At 41.0% G+C, this 24,497-nt stretch overlaps 1 long non-coding RNA gene and 1 pseudogene across 2 annotated transcripts in view; both read right to left on the bottom strand.

Annotated features, from left to right (window-relative positions):
- Nucleotides 1-7,043: 7,043 nt before the first annotated feature.
- Nucleotides 7,044-8,542, bottom strand: LOC147361082 (small ribosomal subunit protein eS6 pseudogene; annotated as a pseudogene). Its single transcript, XR_015139722.1, has one exon. The product of XR_015139722.1 is annotated as a small ribosomal subunit protein eS6 pseudogene (transcript).
- Nucleotides 8,543-15,288: 6,746 nt separating this feature from the next.
- LOC147361080 (uncharacterized) overlaps nucleotides 15,289-24,497 on the bottom strand; it is a 105,977-nt gene continuing 96,768 nt past the window's right edge. Inside the window, exons 2-3 of the long non-coding RNA XR_015139721.1 lie at nucleotides 21,288-21,340; nucleotides 15,289-16,908 (exon numbers count right to left, since the gene is read on the bottom strand). This is a non-coding gene — a long non-coding RNA (uncharacterized LOC147361080). The remainder of the gene's footprint in view (nucleotides 16,909-21,287; nucleotides 21,341-24,497) is intronic.

Here is a 24,497-nt window from a genome sequence, read left to right as displayed (position 1 = left end):
AAAAAAAATCATGCCTAAGTATATCATAGTGAAACTATAGAAAAGTTTGTGGGATGTACTGAAGGCAATAACTTCAAAGGCCATTTTTAGCCTTAAATGTCTTAAAGAAGGAAGACAGAAAATTAGTGAGCCAAATGTTCAACATAAGTGAAGTGAAAGTGAAAGTCGCTCAGTCGTGTCCGACTCTTTGCGACCCCATAAACTATACAATCCATGGAATTCTCCAGGCCAGAATACTGGAGTGGGGAGCCATTTCCTTCTCCAGTTCAACATAAGGGGTTACATAAATAACCACAGAGTAAACAAAGAATTAAAGTTTGAATAAGGACACCTAATCATTCTCAACATGACACTTTTGCAAGTCAGCTGGACTTATATCAACCCTTATATGAAGAATTCTTAAAAATTTTTATCAGTTTGTAGGTTCTGGTATTTTCAAGGTTCACGGTGTGACCATGATAGTGTGTGGCCAAGAAGCTTTGGAAGAATATATTGAATACCACTGGTAATGAATGGCAACCCACTCCAGTATTCTTGCCTGCAGAATCCCATGGACAGAGGAGCCTGGCAGGCTATAGTCCATGGGATGGCAGAGTCAGACATGACTGAGTGACTAACACACACATGGGAATGGGGAAGCAGGGAGCACCTAGAGTGTTGGATAGTTATCCACACAGAGGGTGATAGAAGAAGTTTTGATCTTATTATACATGGACCTGAACATCAAAATGACCACGCCTTACCAGGTGGCAACAGGAAACATCATTGGTAATTTCATAGACCAGTGGGGCTCAAAGAGGTGGTCTATCCCTCACTTTTGGGTAAGATCCAATCTAACTACATCAAACAAACTTGAATATAATACTTATAACAGCAAAAATCTAAATCTCACTTAAAATCACCATTTCTAAATCCTGTGATTTTGAAATGCCTGGCTCTCACTAAATCTTGAAATTTTCTCTTTTGCCCACCTATTGGCTATTTCTCAAATACATGGACTTAAATTTTTAAGATATCATTGTTCTCTAATGGAACATTATCTTCACTCAGTAATTTATTTACCCAAACAGCATTCACAGTCTTACACTGAGTTGACAAACGTTAGAAAAATAGTATTTTGGGGGAAAACCTCCTTGAAAATAATCCCTTTTTATTGCAGTACTGAATTCTAATCTTTTGAAGGTCCTCATAAATAAATACAGATGTTTCTTCATGTTATAAATAATCAATGTATTTCTATTATATTGACACTATGGATTTTACTTTTCTGGATAATGTACTGTTTACTCAAATAATCTCATTGTGCAAATGAATACAGATTTCAGAGCCAAAATTGATTCAATTTGGATTCTGACTCTACTACAAACCGGGGGACCCCTGTGTTTCAGTTTCCTCCTCTGAAAAATTAGGATAATAGTACTACCAAAACCAGGGTTCCATGGTGGCTCAGTGACACAAGTTCAATCCTTGATCCAGGAAGATCCCACATGCCTTGGAGCACCTAAGCCTGTGTATCACAACCACTGAATCTGCACTTTAGAGCCTGGGAGCCGCAACTGCTGAGCCCCTAGGGCCCATGTTCTGCAACAAAAGAAGTCACTGCGATGAGAAGCCAGTGCACTGCAGCTAGAGAAAAGCCCCCACAGCAATGAAGACCCAGCATAGTCAAAAATAAATAAATCAACTAAAAAAGAAATAATACTACCAAAACCATAAAATACTATCAAAATTGTTGTAAGAGTTAGGGGAGATAATTAGAGCCTGGTATATAGTAATTGCTGGGTTTCCCTGGTGACTCAGTGGTACAGAATCCGCCTGGAACGTGGGAGCTGCAGGAGATGCGGGCTCGATCCCTGGATCGGGAACATCCCTTGGAGAAGGGCATGGCAACACATTCTGGTATCCTTGCCTGGAGAATCCCATGGACAGAGAAGCCTGGTGGGCTATAGTCCATAGCGTCCCAAAGAACTGGACACAACCAAACATGTATGCATATAGAAATTGCTATTAAAAAATTACCATTGTGATTATGGAAAGTTTCTGGGCTTCCCTTGTGGCCCAGCTGGTAAAGAATCTGCCTGCAATGTGGGAGACCTGGGTTTGATCCCTGGGTTGGGACGATTCCCTGGGGAAGGGAAAGGCTACCCACTCCAGTATTCTGGCCTGGAGAATTCCATGGACTGTATAGTCCATGGGGTCACAAAGAGTGGGACATGACTGAGTGATTTTCACTTTCACTTCCACCTACCTTGTATTAAGGGCTCCATAAATAAAGCTTATCTATTCTTAAATGTTTAAATTTTGTCTTTGCTGCTGCTGCTAAGTCACTTCAGTCGTGTCCGACTCTGTGCAGCCCCATAGACGGCAGTCCACCAGGCTCCCCTGTCCCTGGGATTCTCCAGGTAAGAACACTGGAGTGGGTTGCCATTTCCTTCTCCAATGAAAGTGAAAAGTGAAAGTGAAGTCGCTCAGTCGTGTCCGATACCCTTAGTGACACCATGGACTGCAGCCCACCAGGCTCCTCGGTCCATGGGATTTTCCAGGCAAGAGTACTGGAGTGGGGTGCCATTGCCTTCTCCAAAATTTTGTCTTTAGTCATTTGTTATTAAACTTAGGCTGCGAAGGCCCACTTCACCGGAAGTGTATGCAATCACTTATCTGCCCCAGATGGTGAGAAACAAGACCACCTTTACAAAATAATGACTAGTCCTCAAAGCCAGTTTCCTTTTCTGTTTCAACTCCATATAACATATTATTTGTGATTTTCCTGCTAAATTCGGCTTAAGGACATACAATAGATACCTAATTAGAAGCATGTTACCCAAATGCACAAAAGGAAGAGAAAACATTCACATTCACTGATGAAGTCATTAAAGACTCACTGGTGGTTGTCTTTCCCTGAAACAGCTCTGTCTTTTCAGATAATGATGTTTTCTCCTTTACATAGACTTGAACGTGCCTCAGTAGACTCTTATGTAAAAATTTCTTTCTTCTAACATCTGACACAATTCCAAGATTATCGTTCATTTTTCAAAGGTGTCCATCAACTCACATGAATCACTTTTTAAATTTGAAAATGAGTTTCTCTCCTTTTTCCTCTAACCAACCAAGAAGGATATTCTCTCTTACTGACACCTCAATTCAGCCCCAGCACAGCAATTGTTGTATTTTCCTCATATACAAAAGCACCAATTAGTCTGCAAAAGAAAATTTTAACAGGCCTCTTCATCATCTATTCTTCTAGGCTGAACAGCCTGGCTTTGGCATTCTGCCGCTGAGCACTAATATTGTTTGTGATGCCAAACTGAAACACAAGGGAGACAGTACAAAGTTGCTGATCACCTCGGCCAACATGCCACACAGTGAAGGCATTAGAGTATACTTAGAAATGCCAAGTCTTAGAAATGCTTACTATTAAATTTATTAAAAGGAGGTAGTGTTTTAAAAAAATACTGAATTAGCAATCAACAAGCAAGCAAGAAGAGACAGATTAAAGGAAGCTTAGTTCCAAATGGTACTGCTGCTATTGCTAAGTCATTTCAGTCGTGTCCGACTCTGTGCGACCCCAGAAAGGAGCAATTAAAAAACACTTTTTTTAACTATACCTTTGGCCTAGCTTCATCTTTCTCCACTTCAATATATAATCTTCTCTTATTTTTTGTAAACCACAGAAGGATTTTTAGTGCCAAGGCTCCATAATGAGTCTTTTAACTAAAAAAATAAAATTAAATTAAATTAAATTAAATACTAAGAATTTCACCACCAGGGGGCAAAGAACATGCTTACAGGCAAAGATTATTTTTGACATTTGAAAGGAGTTACCTTGCATGAACACAGTTTTTGTTGTTAAAATTTCAACAACTGCAAATTTAGAGATATACATACTAACCTAAACATTCAAGGTTAAGGAAGAATTATGTTTATGAAAGAAAAAATTATACATTACCATTAACCAAGTGCCCTTTCATTTACTATCATTTTTAGACACTTAAAAAATTTTCCACCTCCCTTTTCTTTCATGTGTTTGCATAAGTGTTCATGCTAAGTTGCTTCAGTCATGTCTGTCTCTTTGCAGCGCCATAGACTAGCACCACCTGGGAAACCCTTGCACAAGAGGAAGAAAAGAATAATGTGAACTTTTGAAATACTAATTTAGCCTTTGTCTGTGTTCCCCTGATGACTTAGCACACACACACATTTCCCTGGTGGCTCAGAAGTAAAGAATCCGCATGCAATACAGGAGCTGCAGGAGACAAGTGTTCAATCCCTGGGTGGGGAAGATCCCCTGAAGGAGGGCATGGCAACCCATTCCAGCGTTCTTGCCTGGAGAATCCCCTGGAGAAAGGAGCCTGATGGGCTACACTCCATGGGATCACAAAGAGTTGGACACAACTGAAGTGACTTAGCAGCAGCAGCAGCATGCTGGCCTTTCAATGGCTTTGGCTTACAATATTTTTTGACAAATGGTTTCCTAAGCATGTATTTTGGCTCTACTTTTTTGTTAACTCAATGTGACTAACTGATAAACTCAGGTCTTAACCTTCTAAAATCAGGTTCATTGACTTGATTAATACTTTGCCATTTGTTAATTTTATAATGTTAAAATTATATAAATAACTGATAAGCACATCAATTCATCAATTATCTCATTTGAGACCTTGATATCCCTGAATTTGCTGGGAGAGTACCAGACTCACAAATAACCTATAGACAATAACCAGAAGTATTGGTATAGTAAACTATTCAGTCAGTCAGTCAGTTCAGTTGCTCAAAAATTTTGGTCTAACACATGCAAGCCCTATATTCTGAAATTTCAGCGTATTTGATTATTTCTCACTTGTACGTTGATAAAAGTCCCGGTAACAGAAGCGAAACTGAGAGTTTTTAAACCGAGGTATCTGTGGTGTAGGCAAACCACCACATTTTATTCCAGTTGGCTTATTTTCTATCTCCTCTTCCTGCTTCTAAGTACCTGCTGAGACCACATTTCCCTGAATCGATTGGTGATAACAATGCCACTGTTTCAAATCAGGCCTGAGGTAGAAGGGACCCCACAGTGATCTGGGAAGATCTGCTACTGTTCTTTCCTTCCACTGCTCCCCGGAGCCTGGTCACCATCTCCACTGCCAGCCTCCAGGCACCAGGGCTATCTCCAGGGGATGCAGAATTAGACCAGATACCACCATATGTTCACCTACAGAATATTTTTGTCCAGATAAAATAAAATATAGAAATAAATACTGACCACAAACTTAAGGAGAAAAAGAAATTGCAAAAGGTCAGCACTCAGGGTTTATTTAGAGGCACACACTAAAGGAACATCCTATGACCACCCTTTTCATATTAGTGATAAAGGGAAATGTAGAGATAAAGCAATATATTTTCTGTTGTCAATTTGCTTTTATTTGTTTTAATGTAAATTGATGGACTCCTTCTTTCTCGTGTGTCTTCAAGCTGTGGCCCAGCCACTGACCGCTCTTGAAGGCTCGACTTTTCACTCTGATATGCGACAGCCTGTGTTAGGAAACTTGGTGCATCTTGTCAAGTCCTTGGGTGTAAACTAACCTGCAGCTTCAACCAGCCTCCCACAGGTGCGCCCTGAAGGCACCTTGACTTGGGCCAAATTTTCTCATCTCCTTTTGTAATAGCAAACTATTTTCAGTAGCATGCTGCCTGCAATTTTCTAAAAACCTTTCAACCACACAGAATCTTTATGTAAGGTAAAGACAATATTTGAACAGTGAGAAAGAAGCTCATACTACAGATAAAGTAGGGAAATGGGCGTTTGGAAATATTCCCATCATTATACGAATATGATATTTTTTCTTCTGCCCAAAATGCTATGTGTCACTAATAAAAGTACTCCTATCTAGACACTTGAGAACTGGTTTTAAATCTTCCAAATGTAGATTTTCACTGGATTTAAAAATCCACTTGTTAAAAATATAAAAACCCTTTCATTTTCAGTTCACTTCCAAGAACAATTATTTGACATCAGAGAGGATTGAGAATTACTAAGCTAAATTTTTAGCAAAAACCTCTGCACAACTGCTTAATGGAAATGCAAAAAGAGCCTATGACTTATAGCAGACCCAACCATACACAAGAATTCTTGCATCTGGATCTATCTCTCTTGGCTCAGTCGGTAAATGAATCTACCTGTAATGCAGGAGACTGGGTTAGATCCCTGGGTTAGATCCCTGCCATTCCCTAAAGAAGGGAATGGCAGCCCACTCCAGTATTCTTGCCTGGAGAATAGAGGAGTGGGCAGAGGAGCCTAGTGGGCTACAGTCCATGGGGTCACAAAGAGTCAGACATGACTGAGCAACTAACACTTTACATTTCACTTACACTTTGTGAAGAATCTTTCTCACTTATGACATCCTTCAGACTAAGCATTGATACAAATTGAAATTAAAATCTACCCTTTAATTTATCACATAATGTTCAGCCACATTTCTAAACTTACACATAATTTTTAACAGTATCTCTCTCAATAAAGATAGACAGTGATAATATTCTTCATTTTTTTGGAGAAAATCTTGATTTAATCAGTGCTTTGGTTTTAAGGCTAATTTTTAAAAGTATTTTATCCATTGCTTAATTTTATTTCAAAGTATTTAACTTTTCCTCATTGTTAAAACACTTCCTTTATTTGAATGATGATATTGTATGTTTATTTATTTTTTGATTGGAAAATCCCATGACTTCCCATCACACTAAGAATAAATTCTCATTTTTTAAAAGTCCTCCGTATTCTGGCCTCTGTCTAACTGCAGCCTCACCTTATACCATCCTCTCTCTCATCACACTGATCTTCCTTCAGAGCATACCAGGCTCATCCTATTTTAGGACCTTCACCCTCCCTTTGCTCCAGAACTCTTCTAGATCTTTGTATGGCTGCTACTGCCTCGGGTAGGCTTATCTTGATCCTAACCTAAAAGGGCGCCCTGCTGCTCTCTTTTACATCACCCTCCCCCCAATTCAACCCTCTGCCTAGCGTTTACCAATCTCATTTATCTCCGTTTATTTTTTTAAAGATCTTTTTTTTGTGGACCATTTTTTTAAGTCTTTATTGAATTTATGACAGTATTGCTTACGTTTGATGTTTTGGCTTTTTGGCCCCAGGGCATGTGAGATCTTACTTCCCCAATCAAGGATCAAACCTGCACCCCATGCATTGGAAGGTGAAGTCTTAACCACTGGACCTCCAGGGAAGTCCCTTAGTTATTTATCTTCCTTGTTCATTCATTATTTGTTTCTTTTGTGTGACTTCAGTCACTAGAATGCAAGCTTTATGAGAGCCTGATTTTGTCTGTCTAGCTCATTTCTCCAAATAGTGCCTAGCCCATATTAAGTTTTCAATAAATATGGTTGAATTGAAAAAGAAAACTCCTTTCCTTCTTCGAGGGTAATAACCTACTGTATTATGGATCAGATTCCTAAAACAAAACAATCAATTAAACTGGAGAAATGCCTAAGTTCAAACCATAGGAGAATAGCCAGCTCTTGAGGCAAGCTAGGACATGCATCACAAGCTTTATGTTTCACCTTGTAGAACCTAGCAGTTCATGCGGGAGGATGGGATGAACTGACCTACACTGGTTGCAACTATTTGGTTGGGTCATAAGTCTAAAGCAAGACTGACTCACCAGGGACACTGTAGGCATGCTTAGTCATTTTGATCAGTATATAATAAACGAGTAATGACTTTTATTTATTTATTTATTTGATGTTTGATCTTATTTATTTGTTACTCTTAGAACAATCTCATTTTTGACTGGACTCAGACTTAGAAGTAGAAGCTCTCAGAGAGGACAGCCTCCGTCTCTTGGCAATCTGTTCCTGCCGTTTTTCTTTGGCCTCCTTCATTCTCTTGGCCAAAAGTTTAGCATATTCTGCAGCCTCGTCTTTATTTTTCTTAGTACGCTGTTTCTTCAGAGCAATACGCCGGCGTTCGTGCTGCAGAACTCGTGGAGTCACGAGACGCTGAATCTTGGGTGCTTTAGTCCTAGGTTTCTTACCGTCTTTGTTTAGGGGCTTCCGCACAACATATTGGCGGACATCATCTTCTTAAGAGAGATTGAAAAGTTTGCGGATTCTGCTAGCTCTTTGGGGACCCAGGTGACGAGGCACTGTAGTATCAGTGAGTCCAGGAATATCCTTCTCCCCTTTTTTCACGATGACCAAATTGAGAACACTCAGATTGGCATCTACAATGCAACCCCGTACAGACTTGCGCTTTCTCTCTCCAGTCCTCCTTGATCTGTAACAGAAATGCCCCTTACTCAGTAGCAGGCGAACTCGGCCATGGGTCAAGACACCCTGCTTCATGGGGAAACCCTGCTTATGGTTCCCGCCACTGATTCGGACCACATAACCCTTCCATTCTTCACCCAGAGCGTCAGCAGCAACTTCTGTGGCCATACGCTTCTCATAGAAGGTACGAAGTTTTCGTTCATCGTCCACTTCAATGAGCTTCCGGCAGCCAGTGGCCGGGAAAGAGATGTTCAGCTTCATTCTGAAGCAGCCGATAGCCTCCGAGGCGCCACAAAAAAGAGGAGTAATGACTTTTGAAAACAAATTAGACTCTAACGTGGCACCAAAATGAAGACTAGGTCCAAAAGTTCTTCAATGTTACAAAAATTCTCACTGACATCTTGAATAAATACAGCTGACAGGCACAATTTATATTTATGTTCACCTAAGTAGTGATACGGAGAAGGCAATGGCACCCCACTCCAGTACTCTTGCCTGGAAAATCCCATGGATGGGGGAGCCTGGTGGGCTGCTGTCTATGGGGTCGCACAGAGTCGGACACGACTGAGCGCCTTCACTTTCACTTTTCACTTTCATGCATTGGAGAAGGAAATGGCAATCCACTCCAGTGTTCTTGCCTAGAGAATCCCAGGGACAGGGGAGCCTGGTGGGCTGCCATCTATGGGGTCGCACAGAGTCAGACACGACTGAGGCGACTTAGCAGCAGCAGCAAGTAGTGACAGGACAGTTCAGTTCAGTCACTCAGTCATGTCTGACTCTTTGCAACTCCATGGACTGCAGCTCTCCAGGCTTCCCTGTCCACTACCAACTCCTGGAGCTTGCTCAAACTCATGTCCATCGAGTCAGTGATGCCATTCAACCATCTCATCCTCTATTGTCCCCTTCTCCTCTTGCCTCAATTTTTCCCAGCATCATGTTCTTTTCCAATGAGTCGGCTCTTCACATCAGGTGGACAAAGTATTGGAGCTTCAGCTTCAGCATCAGTCCTTTTGATGCATATTCAGAACTGATTTCCTTTAGGATGGACTGGTTGGATCTCTTTGCAGTCCAAGGGACTCTCAAGAGTCTTCTCCAACACCACAGTTCAAAAGCATCAGTTCTTTGGTGCTCAGCTTTCTTTATGGTCAAACTCTCATATCCATACATGACTACTGGAAAAACTATAGCTTTGAATAGACAGATCTTTGTTGGCAAAACAATGTCTCTGCTTTTTAATATGCTGTCTAGGTTGGTCATAGCTTTTCTTCCAAGGAGCAAGTGTCTTTTAATTTCATGGTTGCAGTCACCATCTGCAGTGATTTTGGAGCCCAAGAAAACAGTCTGTTACTGTTTCCATTGTTTCCCCATCTATTTCCCATGAAGTGATGGGACTGGATGCCATGATCTTCGTTTTTTGAATGTTGAGTTTTAAGCCAACTTTTTCTCTCTTCTCTTTCACTTTCATCAAGAGGCTCTTTAGTTCCTCTTCACTTTCTGCCATAAGGGTGGTGTCATATGCACATCTGACATTATTGATGTTTCTCCAGGCAATCTTGATTCTAGCTTGTGCTTCTTCCAGCCCAGGATTTCACATTGATGTACTCTGCATATAAGTTAAATAAGCAGATGACAATATACAACCTTGATGCACTCCTTTCCCAATTTGGAACCAGTCCATTGTTCATGCCACTGATAATTCTAATTTTCCTCCAGATTTGTCCTGTAAGTTCTAAGTCTTACATGCAGAGCAATAGTATTTCCAAGAAGGCTTAGATATGCAAATATGATCATTTTATACACTCACTATAAAAGATTTTGAAGCCCAACCTATTCTTTATTTAGTATAGAGTTGCATTTTATGGAAACATCACTGTTTTCATTTATATTCAAAAGCAATGGGTGTTGATATTTCAGTTAACGTTACTGTTTATTAGGTTTTTCATCACGTATCTTGTCCACATAATATCACAGCTGTGGTTAAAGTTTGTTTTATAATGATGTCTCAAGCTGTATTTTTTTAACATAAAACACTTTTTTTTAACAAAACATTTTCTTTTAAGCACATGGGAATATTCTCATTTCAACATAGAATAATGCTTATTCACAATTTTTTTTTTTAAAATTAAAGCCTTCATGGTAGGGTCATCATATTTAGTAAACAAAAATGTAAGACACCTAATTAAATTTTAATGTCAGATAAACAACTAATATTACATGGGACATACTTATACTAACAAAAATTATTTCCTTTTTATCTCACACTCAAATTTAACTGGGTATGTTATCTGGTAACCCTAGTCTACCTTTGTTTTTCCCACTTTTGATAGAGATATTGGTTGATATATACGTAGTCTTCCAGGATATAGTGATGTCTTCATTACTTTTTTGTTTGCTATTTTTAAAAGTTGTCAGCTTTTTTAAAATCAAAGTGTGGAGGGGAGAACTCCATGAAATAAAATGGAAACCAAGCAATAAAGGATTTCATTATGTCAAATAATTAAAAGGCAAATATTGACTAAGCATTTACCATGTATAAGGCATTGTATTACAACATGACGCAAGCACAAGAAAAGGGAAAAAGAGAAAAGACAAATTCTCAGCCTCTAGAGAATTTATAAATTTTGTGGGGAAGATAACACAGATACACATAAAAAGATAATAAACAGTACAAGGTAATAGATGGTAAGAGCCAAAGGAGCAATAAAGACAAGAGGATTCAGGAGATTGATCCTATCTGTGGCTTTAGAGAAAGAGAGAAGGCAAAAGGGGAGTGTTTTACTAAGTGCTTTATGTTCATCATCCTTTTTAAGCCTCCTGCTATGGTCTGAATGTCTGTGTGGCTCTCCACAAATTCACATGCTGGGATAATAATGCTCAATGTGATAGTGTAGGGGTCCCCAACCACTGGGCCACAGACTGGTACCTAGGTCCATAGCCTGTTAGGAACTGAGCCACACAGCAGAAGGTGAGTGGTAGGCAAGCAAGCAAAGCTTCATCTGTGTTTACAGCCACTCCCCACCATTCACATTACAGCCTGAGCTCAGACTCCCGTCACATTCTGCATTATGGTAATATAATTATTTCATTATACATGACAATGTTGTAACAATAAAGTGCACAATAAATATAATTTGCTTGCATTATCCTGAAACCATTCCTCCCACCCTGGTCCATGGAAAAACGGTCTTTGACAAACCAGTCCCTAGTGCCAAAAAGGTTGGGGACCAATGAGACAGTGTTAGAAGGGGGACCTTTGGGAGGGTGGAGTTCTTATGAACGGGTTAGTGCTCTTATAAAAGAGGTCTTTAGTCCCTTCTACCACGTGAAGACAGAGAAAGACACAGCTATGAACCAGAAGGAGTGTTCTCACCAAAATGTGACCATGCTGGCACCTTAATCTTGGACTTCCCAGCCTCCAGAACTATGAGCAATACATTCTTGTTGTTTATAAGCTGCTCAGTCTGCAATATTTAGTTACACCAGCCCAAATGGGTTAAGATACCTCCAAAACAACCCTCTGAGATTATTATTATTATCAACATCAGTTTCCAAGGAGGGTCTACATTACATGCCTATGGTCACACAGTTAGTGAGCAGCATATCTGCTTCCACCTTAAGTTTTCCTGAACCCAAAGCTTCAGTGCTGCCTCTGAGATGATAGGAGAGAAGGCTAGAGCCTCTACTGCTATATGGAGCTCCTAGAGGTTTGAGTGGGAAAGAGAGATAAGAGGATTCTTTTAGAAAATAATTTCTTCACACATTGCCCTAGACATTGTGGATACAAATACTCATTCAATCACACTGGATTTTAATGATACTAAAGAAAGTGTCACATATTAGAAACATTGTGAAATCAAAACAAACTGAAATGAATTGGTGACTGTTTGCATGTAGAGGATTTAAGAGAGCAAGAGAGAAGAGGAAGACTCAAAAATAAGTGAAAACCTGAGAATCCACAAAAAACAAAACAATGAAAATCTGTTAGAACAAATAGATGAAGTCAGGAGAGTCATGGGATTTTAAATCATCACACAAAATCAGTTGTGTTTCTATACACTGAACAATCTGAAAGGGAAATTTAAAACACAATTGCACTTTTAATAGCATCAAAAAGGATAAAATATTTACTATTAAACTTAACCACACAGGTGAAAGAAAGACTTGTACACTGAAAACAACAAAACATTGCTGAAAGAAATTAAAGAATACACTAATAAATGAAAAGACATCCTGTCTTCATGAATTGAAAGGCAATATTGTTAAGATATCAATACTACCTAAACTATAGGATTGATCAGCAGATTCAGTGCAATCCCTATCAAAATCCCAATAACTTCCCTGATAGCTCAGTTGGTAAAGAATCCACGTGCAATGCAAGAGACCCCAGTTTGATTCCTGGGTCAAGAAGATCCACTGGGGAAGGGATAGGCTACTCACTCCAGTACTCTTGGGCTTCCCTGGTGGCTCAGCTGGTAAAGAATTCGTCTGGAATGTGGGAGACATGGGTTTGATCCCTGGGTTAGGAAGATCCTCTGAAGAAGGGAACAGCTACCCACTCCAGTATACATTAGAACCTTGCTGTTTATAGACAGAAAAAAATCTGTTCTAAAATTTATATGGAATTTCAAGGGACTCTGAGTAGCCAAAACAATCTTGAAAAAGAACAAAGCTGGAGGTGTCATATTTCCTGATTTCAAACTTACTACAAAGTTACAGTAATTTCAACAGTGTGGTACTGGCATAAAGACAGACATACAGGTTAACAGAATAGAAGAGACCACAAATGATCCTTTACATATATGGTCAAATGATTTTTGACAGGAATGTCAATAGAAAACGACAGTCTTTTCAACAAACAGGACTACAAAAATTGGATATCCACGTGCAAAAGAAAGAAGTTGGAAAATTCAGGAGACAAGATGGCAGGGTAGAAGAAACCTAAGCTCACTTCCTCTCATGACTACAGCCAAATCACAACAGTTGAACAACCACCAATTTAAAAAAAGGAAGTTGGACCCTTATCTTACAACACATAAAATATTATTTCAAAATGGATTAAAGACCTAAAAGTATTACCTGAAACCATAAAACTTCTAGAAGAAAACTTGGGGGAAAATCTTCATGATATTGGATTTGACAGTGATTTTTTAGCTATGACACCAAAAATACAGCCAAAAAAGGGAAAATAGTTAAATTAGACTTCATCAAATTTTTAAACCTTTTGTGTATCAGAGATGCTATTAACAGGATGAACAGACAATCCACATTTTGGGAGAAAATATTTGCAAATCATACATCTGATAAAGGATTAATAACCTGAATATATAAAGAACTCATACAGCTTAACAACAACTAAAAAAAACCCAAATGACCTTCAAAAATGAGCAAAAGATTTGAATAGACATTTCTCCAAAAAGATACAAAAATGGCCAATGAGTATATGAAAAGATGCTCAATATTGCTAGTAATTAGGGAAATGCAAATGAAAAGCTCAGTGAGATACCCCTTCACACCAATTACAATGGCTATTACCAAAAACACAAACCAAAGTAACTGTGAGAATGTGAAGACGTTGGAATCCTTGTGCACTGCTGATAGGACAGTGAAATGGTGCAGCTGCTGTGGAAAACAGTATGGTGCATTTTCAAAAAATTCAAGATAGAAAAACCACATGATCCAGAATTTCCACGTCTGGGTACATACCCAAAAGAACTGCAACTGGGGATCCAACAGGTATGTGTGCAGCATGTTCACTGCAGGACTATTCACAGTAGCCAAAAGCCAGAACAAAGCAAATATTCATTGATAGATGAAGGGATAACCAAAATGTACTATATACATATAATTAAATGGAATATCATTCAGCCTGAAAAGGGACAGAAATTCTGATAAATACTACAATATGGGTAAATCTTATTCATTATGCTTATCCACTGGATTATATGGACTACAGTGAACCATTATGAGGTGAAGTGAAGTCAGTCACAAAAGTACATATAATGTATGATTCTGCTTATGAGGTATCTAGAGTAGTCAAATAAAGAGAGAGAGAGACATTAGAATGATGGTTTCCAGGGGCTAAGGGGAAAGAAGGACAAGTTCAATTACTGGGTATAGTTGAGGAAGATTAAAAAGGTCTGAAGATAGATGGTGGTGATAATAGTGCAACAATATGAATGCACTTAATGCTACTACATGGGGCATTTTAAGAGCAATGTATACACCACTGTGTGTAAAATAGAGAACTAATGCGAACCTACTGTATCAGGAGCTCAGTCAAGTTTCCTGTGCTATGTACTCAAGCACTCAGTGCTCTGTGGTGACCCCAAAGAGAAAGAAATCCAAAAAAGAGGGTATATGTATATGTATAGCTGATTCACTTTCCTGTACAGCAGAAAGTAACAGACCATTGTAAAGCAACTATACACCAATAAAAATTTAAACAAATAAATGAAATGGTTGAAATGGTCAATTTCATGTTGTGTCTATTTTACCACAATAAAGAAAGAAAGAAAGTGAAGTCACTCAGTCATGTCTGACTCTTTGCGACCCCACGGACAATAGCCTGCACCAGGCTCCTCTGTCCATGGGATTTTCTAGGCAAGAGTACTGTACCACAATAAAACACTTTTTAAAAGAAGATAATGATATTTGGCAAAACTAATACAATTATGTAAAGTTTAAAAATAAAATTAGAAAAAAAAATAAAAGAAGATAATGTAATCTGTAAACCCATCAACTGTGCACAAATATATGAGAGCCTACAGAAACCTCTCTGATTATGGAGCATCCCCTAGCATTCCCTGTGCAGCATATGTGTATGTCTGGTATAGCATACACGTATAGCACTTAATTGTCTGATATAGCAACCAAGTGGGGGCACCAATATAAAAATAGGTGTTACCTAATAGTAAAGCTTAGTTTCTTCCTTACTTTGGAGAAAAGAAAATGATGAAAGTAGAAGCTCTGACATTATCTTTTCAGACTTCCGAGGGGCAGAGGGAAGCTGCAGTGGTTCGCTGGATCCAGTGCTGGGTAAGTAAGATGAAGACATAGACATGATGGTGGAGTTGGCAATGTGGAGGCCATGCGGGGTCATGGTGGGGTCTTGGTGGGATGCTGTGGACGGGAACTGCATGGAGTGTGTTGAGGAGAGGTTGTGGAAATGCTGTGATTATAACCACTACCTTCAAAGTATTTTGCTTTGAAGGGGAGCAGAGAAACAGGAGGGGAATTTGAAAAGTATTCTGGGGTCATTTGAGGTGTTTTGATTTTATTTTTCATAGGACAGATTACAGCATGTTTGGATGCTGGCATGAAAAGTCTAGAAGAGTTGGGGGAATGGTGGGAGCCTGGCCCTTGAGAACAAGAAAGAGGGTGGCATCTGGGGCCCAAGAGGATGAGTTAGCAGGGAGCTTGGTGGGGTGAGGTGTGTGCAGAGAAGACAGTCGCTTTGGTGAAGGAAGGCTTAGAGAATGCTTGTGTGAGGAAGTGAGGTGGGGGAGGGGCATACACAGGGAATTTGACGGGAAAGAGGGTAGAAAACAGCCATTTTGGAGCTGGGAAAGCAGATACACCAGGGATGTAAAATAAGATCCTGGTTAGTGAAGGGTATCCTTTTGTGATTTGTGATTTATGATTTGCAGTGAGACTCTTCATTTAGCAGGGATGTATGTTTTTCTCCAGCACTCCTCCGCTGCTCAGGGATGGGCACAGATCAGGCTGAGGGTTGGTTTTAATTAGGCTGGGGCTTTGCTAGAGAACAGAGGGAGGGAGAGACCAGGAAGTTCATGCGGATTTCAAGGTGTGCGTGGTGATGGCTAGGAAGAGAATATTAGGGTGCGGATCAGGTTTGGTCTTGGCTGATGATGAGGCTGTCATCATGATAGTGGGCATCTGAAGTAGGCTGAGGAAGTGGTCATTGGCGGTGAGAGGTCAAGGAACTAAGGCCATGACACAAACATGTGGCAGTGGGGTGTGTCAGGGCTGTGCAGGGCTTGTGTATGTGCGTGCTAAGTTACTTCAGTCGTGTCCAACTCTGTGTGACCCTATGGACTGTAGCCCTCCAGGCTCCTCTGCCCAATGGGATTCTCCAGGCAAGAATACTGGAGTAGGCTGCCATGCCCTGCTCCAGGGGATCTTCCTGACTCAGGGATCAAACCCACATCTCTTATGTCTCCTGTATTGGCAGACAGGTTCTTTACCACTAGTGCCACCTGGCAAACCTGCACAGGGCTTAGGAAAGTCTAATCTGATCCTCTTTGGTTCCATCTTGGTCAGTAGGTATGCGTTTTCCCTCTGTGGCTCTGTCCCCATACAAGATGAACAAGTTCCCCACCTTCTGCTCCGGGATACAATATAAGCCTGGGAACAGCAGGATGCCCCGGTGGGTGGGAGCTTCCTTCCCATGTAAGGATGGCTCAGTACCAAGTCCTGTCCACTTCACTTCCTTTTTCTTTCAACTAAGGGTCTTTCTTTCCCCATTTCAAGAACTCTGCTCCTCCTAGACTTTCCTCTTCCTTGTGAACCATCCGCATACCTTCTCTTTCCTTTTCCTGGAGCCCCAGCATACTCAACAACATGTCTGGATCTTTCTGTCTCACATGTGCAGTAGATGCTCCTTGGAGTCTGCTTCTTCTTCTCTGTGTGCTGTGAGAAAGAAAAACAGCCTTCAAGTTTCTAGAGAGGGCAAGAGAGGGGAGAAATTTATGGAAAGCACACAGGAAATAAGAGGTTCACCTTGTCTCGGATGCATTATCCATGAACCTACAGAATAAGTTGTCAAAAAGTAAAAACAGGAGTAGAGATGAAAGAACAGAGAATGAGGCAGGTATTAAAGTCATCAGTGACTAAGGCGCAATGATCTGGACAGCAAGATGTTTGATGATATGACTGTTGGAGGAAGGTGGGAGAGATAAAGCCTGCAGATGGCATCTGAGGGGCAAGGAGGACTCTCCCATCCTTCTGGTCTCAGGAACATGAGGTTTGAGAGCGACAACCAGCTCCACTCTAGAAGTGAAGTAGTGACCCCAGGGGCAGAGAACTTTCCATTCCAGAGGAAAGGTCTATAAGGGCCAGGATCCCCCATCCATCATGTTCCTCTTCATATCTCCATCACCTTGTACAAAGCAATGTGTATGCGGAGTGTGTACAACAAAGGCATATTGAATAAATGGGTGGGCAGTTAATGGCACCCCACTGCAGTATTCTTGCCTGGAAAATCTCATGGACAGAGGAGCCTGGAAGGCTGCAGTCCATGGGGTCGCTGAGGGTCAGACACGACTGAGCGACTTCACTTTCACTTTTCACTTTCATGCATTGGAGAAGGAAATGGCAACCCACTCCAGTGTTCTTGCCTGGAGAATCCCAGGGACAGGAGAGCCTGGTGGGCTGCCATCTGTGGGGTTGCACAGAGTCGGACACGACTGAAGTGACTTAGCAGCAGTTAATTGAACCCAATGTTTATACTGAAATCATGTGCCACAACCCAAGCACTCTTCTAGAATCTGTGGCAGCCTCAGCTTCTTGCGTCAGGATATGTGGCTGCCATGGGGAGCACAGAATGCTCAAGGGGATCAGTTGCCTGCCCACCGAACGAGAACAGGATGCTGGAATCAGACTGAAATAAAAACGACCTGAGTTGTGGCCATTATCAGGATGTCTAATAGATCTGTTTCTCCATCAGATTATGCTGGGGGTAGAATTTAGGGAAAGACGAGCAGGGAGTAAGTCTCTTAATATCAGCTGCATCAAAAAAAAAAGAAGGCTTGTGAGTGGGAATTTCCAGGGAACTGCCCGACAGGTCACATAATGACAGCTGTTTGGCAATGGAGCATTGGGGAAGCTCCAACATTTTATCCCTTTCAGTGGCTGCTATTGCTTTTCACCATGATTGCAGGTTTGTTCAAGGCTACCCTGGAGCTGGGGAGAGGAGGATGAGAAGAGAGTAGGTTAAAGTGCCACAAAACTCAAAGTCTTTTACCACGATTGAGTGTTTTTCTTGAATAAGCACTCCTCAAATTGTTACAAGCATTTGGTTAATTCCTAGAGTTCTGAAAAAGTTGATTTTGACCAATTTTGCTAGTGATCTTTTTCCTTTTATAGAGGAATGAATTTTCAGAGGTCCTTACTCTGCATTCTTGGAAGGCATATTTCTATTTTTATTATTTTTCCATTTTTATCTTGAGATCATTGTGAAGTCACATGCAGTCATAGAGAATAATGCAATGATCCTGTATACTTTTCATCCAGTTTCTCCCCAAGATAACATCTTGCATAACTAGCATACAGTATCCGATGGAGGAAAATGATACTGCTATAATTCAGTGATCTTATTCAGATTTTACTATTTCTATGTACTCGTGTGTGTATTTAATTCTATAACATTTTATCAGTAGATCTGTGTAACTACCACTACAGTCAAGATAACTACCAGTTCTACCACAAGGACCCCTCATGCTATCCTCTTATAGCCAGTCATAGCATCCCCTGCCCCTACAATCACCACTCCTAACACCTGGTAACCACTGATCTATTCTTCAGGTCTATCGTTTTTGTCATTTAAAAAGTATCACAGGCTATATCATACAGTGAAATATTATTCAGCAATAAAAAGAAGTAAGAGTATTGACATCACAACGTGGATGTATCTTGAAAACATGCCAACCACAAAGGATCACATTCTGGATGATTCCATTTAGGAAATGTTCAGAATGGACATATCTATGGAGACAGAGAGTAGATTAAGTGATTGTCTAGGGCTGGGTGGGATGGGAGGGAAAGGATGGTGATGGCTGAAAGGTGCAGTGCTTTTGGGGGGGAATTAATGAAAATGTTCTAACTGTCAATATGGCAGTGGCTGTGCATCTCTGTATCTACTAGAAACCAGTGAATTGTATGCTTTACATGAGTGAATTGTATGGCATGTGAATTATATATCAATAAAAGCTGTCAAGAAAGAGAATGCTATATAAATGGAGCTTCCTTGTTGGCTCAGTGGTAAAGAATCTGCCTGCCAGTGTAGGAGATGTGGGTTTTGATCCCTGGGTCGGGAAGATTCCCCTGGAGAAGGAAATGGCAACGCATTCCAGTACTCTTGCCTGGGAAATCCCATGGACAGAGGAGCCTGGCGGGCTACAGTTCATGCGGTTGCAAAAGAACTGGACATGCCTTAGCAACTAAACAGCTATAAGTGGAATCATACCGTATGCAACCCCCACCCTCCCCCCACACCAAGACTGGTCCAATTATTTTTAAACAAAAGTTTTGGTCCCAAAGAAAACGTTATGAAAAAGTAGTAGATACACATAATGTCTACATTATGGTTTATATGTAAGATATAGTTGAGCGTGACAAGAGGCAATGGGGCATGACCACAGAGGTCGTGTTTTTGCTCTCTGAGGAGTCTGTAACATTACCATTCACATTCGAATGCAATTCAGGTAAGTCTCTTTTCAAGTCTAGTCTAAGGATGGGATTTATCACCTCTTTCTGAGTCAAAAATGGCATGGATGAAAAGCTGTTTCAGCTCAATTCAGATAAAATAGATTTTTATTGAAAGAGAAAGCCAGAAAAATCATAGCAATACACAAACACACTGGGCTTCACAACATCAGCTGCTTCTAGATTCACAGATAAAAACTGTGACTAAGAGAGCCTTTCTGTTCTTGGCACAGATTGAACACTCTCCTTCCGTATGTAGCTCTTATCTTGTTTTCTGTATGATTTCCCTGTACACTAGATCATTACAAAGCTTTTTGCTGGGAGAACCATATTTGTAGACCTCACATAATTCGTTTCTGGTGGAAATAAAGTAACTGTTCATCTATAGACTACTGTCCCTTGATCGATGTTATCAGGATTATTCACTCTTGGCATTCAGTAGAAGGAAACTTGACTGGGTCCATATCTCAGTGTGTGATATAGTTCCAAAGCTAGAAATTTGGGAACTTAAAATTTTCGAAAAGAGACCCTAAATTCTTTAATAATTTCAAAATAGCAGGCGTTATCAATGTCCTGAAATGTATAAGTTGTGCTGTGCTGTGCTAAACCACTTCAGTTGTGTCCGACTCTTTGTGACCCTTTGGACTGTAGCCTGCCAGGCTTCTCAGTCCACGGGGATTCTTCAGGCAAGAATACCAGAGAGGGTTGCCAAGCCCTCCTCCAGAGGATCATCCTGACCCAGGGATCGAACTTTTCTCTCTTACATCTCCTGCACTGGCAGGTGGGTTCTTTACCACTAGTGCCATCTGGGAAGCCCAAAGTATACAGGTTATTTGAGTGGTATTTAGCCCATATTTGAGGAAGAGAGGAGAGAAAGAGACAGCAAGAGAAAGAGAGAGAGAGACAGCAAGGAGAGAGCGAACCATCAAGGCTATTACCATTATTTTGACTCTGGGTTCACTTCCACCGTGTATTGCATTTTCAATTTAAAACGACATGAGTAATTAATCTTTTACTGAACAAACTTCCACAGAGGGGTACCTTCCTGACACTAGAGAAATTAACTCAATAGAAATGTTTCACAAGAAAGGCGTTTCATAAAAGTTAGGACAGAAATCAGTCTCTAAACCAGAGGTTGGCAAACGTCTTCTGTATGTGGCCAGACTGTAAATATTTTAGGCTTTGTGGGTCAAATGGTCTCTACTGCAACTATTCAGCTCTGTCACTGGAGCCTGAAAATAGCCATAGGTATTAGGTAAACAAGTGGACATGACTCTGTTCCAATAAAACTTTATCTATCGATAATGAAATTCGAATTTCATATAATTTTCAACAGTCATGAAATATTCTTCTTTTGATTAAAAAAAAAAAAGTCTTAGCTTATGAGCTATAAAAAAACAGGCAGAAGGCCAGATTTGGCCTGTGGAGATTAATTTGTTAGCCCTACTCTAAAAGGATGAAAGAGTAGAAACACTGAAGTCTGTGTAACAGAGTGGTTTGGAACCCACATTTGGAGTCAGGGTTTAAATAGGGACTGTGCCACTCACTAGTTGTGTGACCTTGGACAAGTTATGCAGTCCACTTACAACCATGTCCTCGTCTGTGAAACGGAGATGGTAATAGACATTCCACAGGATATCTGTGAAAATAAGATGAAGGAATACATGTAAGTGTAGCATGTGCAAGGTCATCGTGAATTTAGTTACCACTAGAATGAACGTCTTGAAAAGTGCCTTCCCTTTTTCCCATAAAGCCTTCCCTTTCCCCCAGTCTCTGCCTCCACACTGGAATTTGTGAGCAGGATTTTTATCAAGACAGCACCTATCAGGCTAAATCTTAGAGTCAGTCCTCAGTCCTTATTCTCTCATCCCACACATTCAGTTCAGCAGGAAATCATGCCCTCTCTACCCTCAAAATATATCCAGAATCTGACCACTTCTCCCTGATCTATGCCACCATCAACTTTCACCTGGTCTTTCTGCTCCCACCTGACCTGTCTGTTTTCCACAGGGATGCTTTGAAAATACAACTCAGATCACTTCATTTCTCCTGCTCGTATATTTGGCTGTGTCAGGTCTTAGCTGTGGCATGCAGGATCTTTCACTGCAAGATACTCGGGCTTAGTCGCCCCATGGCATGTAGGATCTTAGTTTCCCAAACAGGGATCAAAGCTATGTCCCCTGCATTCAAAGACTGGATTCTCAACCGCTGGACTACCAGAGAAGTCCCTCAAAAATTTCTAATCACTCCACTCAAGAGAAAACCCTAAGCTCTTACCACAGAAACCCTTGGATCTCTTATATTCTTCTCCTCGCTTCCTCAGCTTCAACCACAAAGCCTCACTATTCTTCAAACATGTCAACCTTGCTCCCGCTTAATATTTATTGGTATTTCTTTCTGGAATGTTCTTTTCCCAGATAACCAAGTGTTTTTGATTTTACTACTTCTTTCGGGTCTGTGCTCAAATATAATCTTGCTAGGAAAGCATTTCTTGCCACTCCTTAACTCTCCTATCCTACTTGGGGGTCACACTACCACCTTCTGCCATGTTTCATGTTTATTTGTTGACTGAATGCCTCTCGCCACTACAATGTAAGGTCACAAAAGCAGACTTTGTGTGTCCTGTTCACAGTGGTATCAGCAATGTTTAGAACAGCATTTGGCACAGGGTAGTTTCAAATTTGTTTAACAAATTATTTTATTATCTATGAATCTTTGAGTTTAAATAAATAAAAGTGTATTTACTAAACTTTTGCTGCTCTAAAAGTTTCTGAAAATGAGAACTTTTTTGAGTATTTTTCTTTTTAAAAAGCTGGAATCAAGATTGGTGGGAGAAATATCAATAACCTCAGATATGCAGACAACACCACCCTTATGACAGAAAATGAAGAACTAAAGGGCCTCTTGATGAAAGTGAAAGAGGAGAGTGAGAAAGTTGGCTTAAAGCTCAACATTCAGAAAACTAAGATCATGGCATCTGGTCCCATCACTTCATGGCAAATAGATGGGGAAACAGTGGAAACAGTGGCTGACTTTATTTTTCTGGGCTCCAAAATCACTGTGGATGGTGACTGCAGCCATGAAATTAAAAGACGCTTACTCCTTGGAAGAAAAGTTATGACCAACCTAGACAGCATATTAAAAAGCAGAGACATTACTTTGCCAACAAAGGTCCGTCTAGTCAAGGCTGTGGTTTTTCCAGTAGTCATGTATGGATGTGAGAGTTGGACTATAAAGAAAGCTGAGTGCCAAAGAATTGATGCTTTTGAACTGTGGTGTTGGAGAAGACTCTTGAGAGTCCCTTGGACTTCGAGGAGATCCAACCAGTCCATCCTAAGGGAGATCAGTCCTGGGTGTTCTTTGGAAGGACTGAGGTTGAAGCTGAAACTCCAATATTTTGGCCACCTGATGCGGAGGGCTGACTCATTTGAAAAGACCCTGATGCTGGGAAAGATTGAGGGCAGGAGGAGAAGGGGATGGCGGAGGATGAGATGGTTGGATGGCATCACTGACACAATGGACATGGGTTTGGGTGGACTCTGGGAGTTGGTGATGGACAGGGAGGCCTGGAGTACTGAAGTTCATGGGGTTACAGAGTCGGACATGACTGAGCAACTGAACTGAACTGAACTGAACTTTTTAAAAAGAACTTATTTATTTGGTTGTGATGGGTCTTAGTTGTGGCATGCAGGATCTTTAGTTGCGGCATGTGAACTCTCAGCTGCAGCATGCGGGGATCTAGTCCTCTGCTGCTGCTGCTGCTGCTGCTGCTAAGTCGCTTCAGTCGTGTCCGACTCTGTGCGACCCCACAGACGGCAGCCCACCAGGCTCCCCCATCCCTGGGATTCTCCAGGCAAGAACACTGGAGTGGGTTGCCATTTCCTTCTCCATTGCATGAAAGTGAAAAGTGAAAGTGAAGTCACTCAGTCGTGCCCGACTCTTAGCGACCCCATGGACTGCAGCCTACCAGGCTCCTCCGTCCCTGGGATTTTCCAGGCAAGAGTACTGGAGTGGGGTGCCATCGAGTTCTCTGACCAGGGATCAAATCTGGGCCCCCTGCACTGGGAATGTGGAGTCTTACTCACTGGACCACCAGGGAAGTCCCTTGAGTACTTTTCTTGTATTAATTTAGAATAAATGTTTGTGTGTATTAGTTGTGCTCAGTCATGTCCAGCTCTTTGTGACCTCATGGACTGTAGCCCTCCAGGCTCCTATGTGCCTGGAAGTTTCCAGGCAAGAATACTGGAGTAGGTTACCATGCCCTTCCCCAGGGGATCTTCCCCACCCAGGGTTAGAACCTGCATCTCCTGTGTCTCCTGCATCGAGGGCAGATTCTTTACCACTGAGCCACTGGGGAAACCCATATTTAAGGACACTTTCTATAAGTTGTAAGGGCTTCCCATCAGGGAAGAAGCTCAGTTGGTAAAGAATCCGCCTGCAATGCAGGAGACCCCGGTTTGATTCCTGGGTCTGGAAGATCCCCTGAAGAAGGGATAGGCTACCCACTGCAGTATTCTTGGCCTTCCTTTGTGGCTCAGCTGGTAAAGAATCTGCCTGCAATGTGGGAGACCTGGACAATGTTTGATCCCTACTCTATAAATTGTACAAAATATTTTCACTCACTTCTCATTAAAAACTAATCCCATTACTGCAAAACCAATGGCAAGAAGGGGTGAAGTATCACATCTTTCTTCTGGGTGGTCATTTGCTGACTTGAAATTCAGCAGTTCTACTTCTGTAGGGGGAAAGGGGGCAAATAAATATTGGAGGAGGGGATTAGTCTTTGTCACAGTTTT

Source organism: Bos grunniens, chromosome 13, assembly GCF_055505025.1.
Source record: "Bos grunniens cultivar Pamir isolate PY7600 chromosome 13, Bosgru_T2T1.0, whole genome shotgun sequence".
Classification (NCBI taxonomy): Eukaryota; Metazoa; Chordata; class Mammalia; order Artiodactyla; family Bovidae; genus Bos; species Bos grunniens.
Note: the sequence above shows the minus strand (reverse complement) of the source record. Positions and strands in the feature narration are given on the sequence as shown.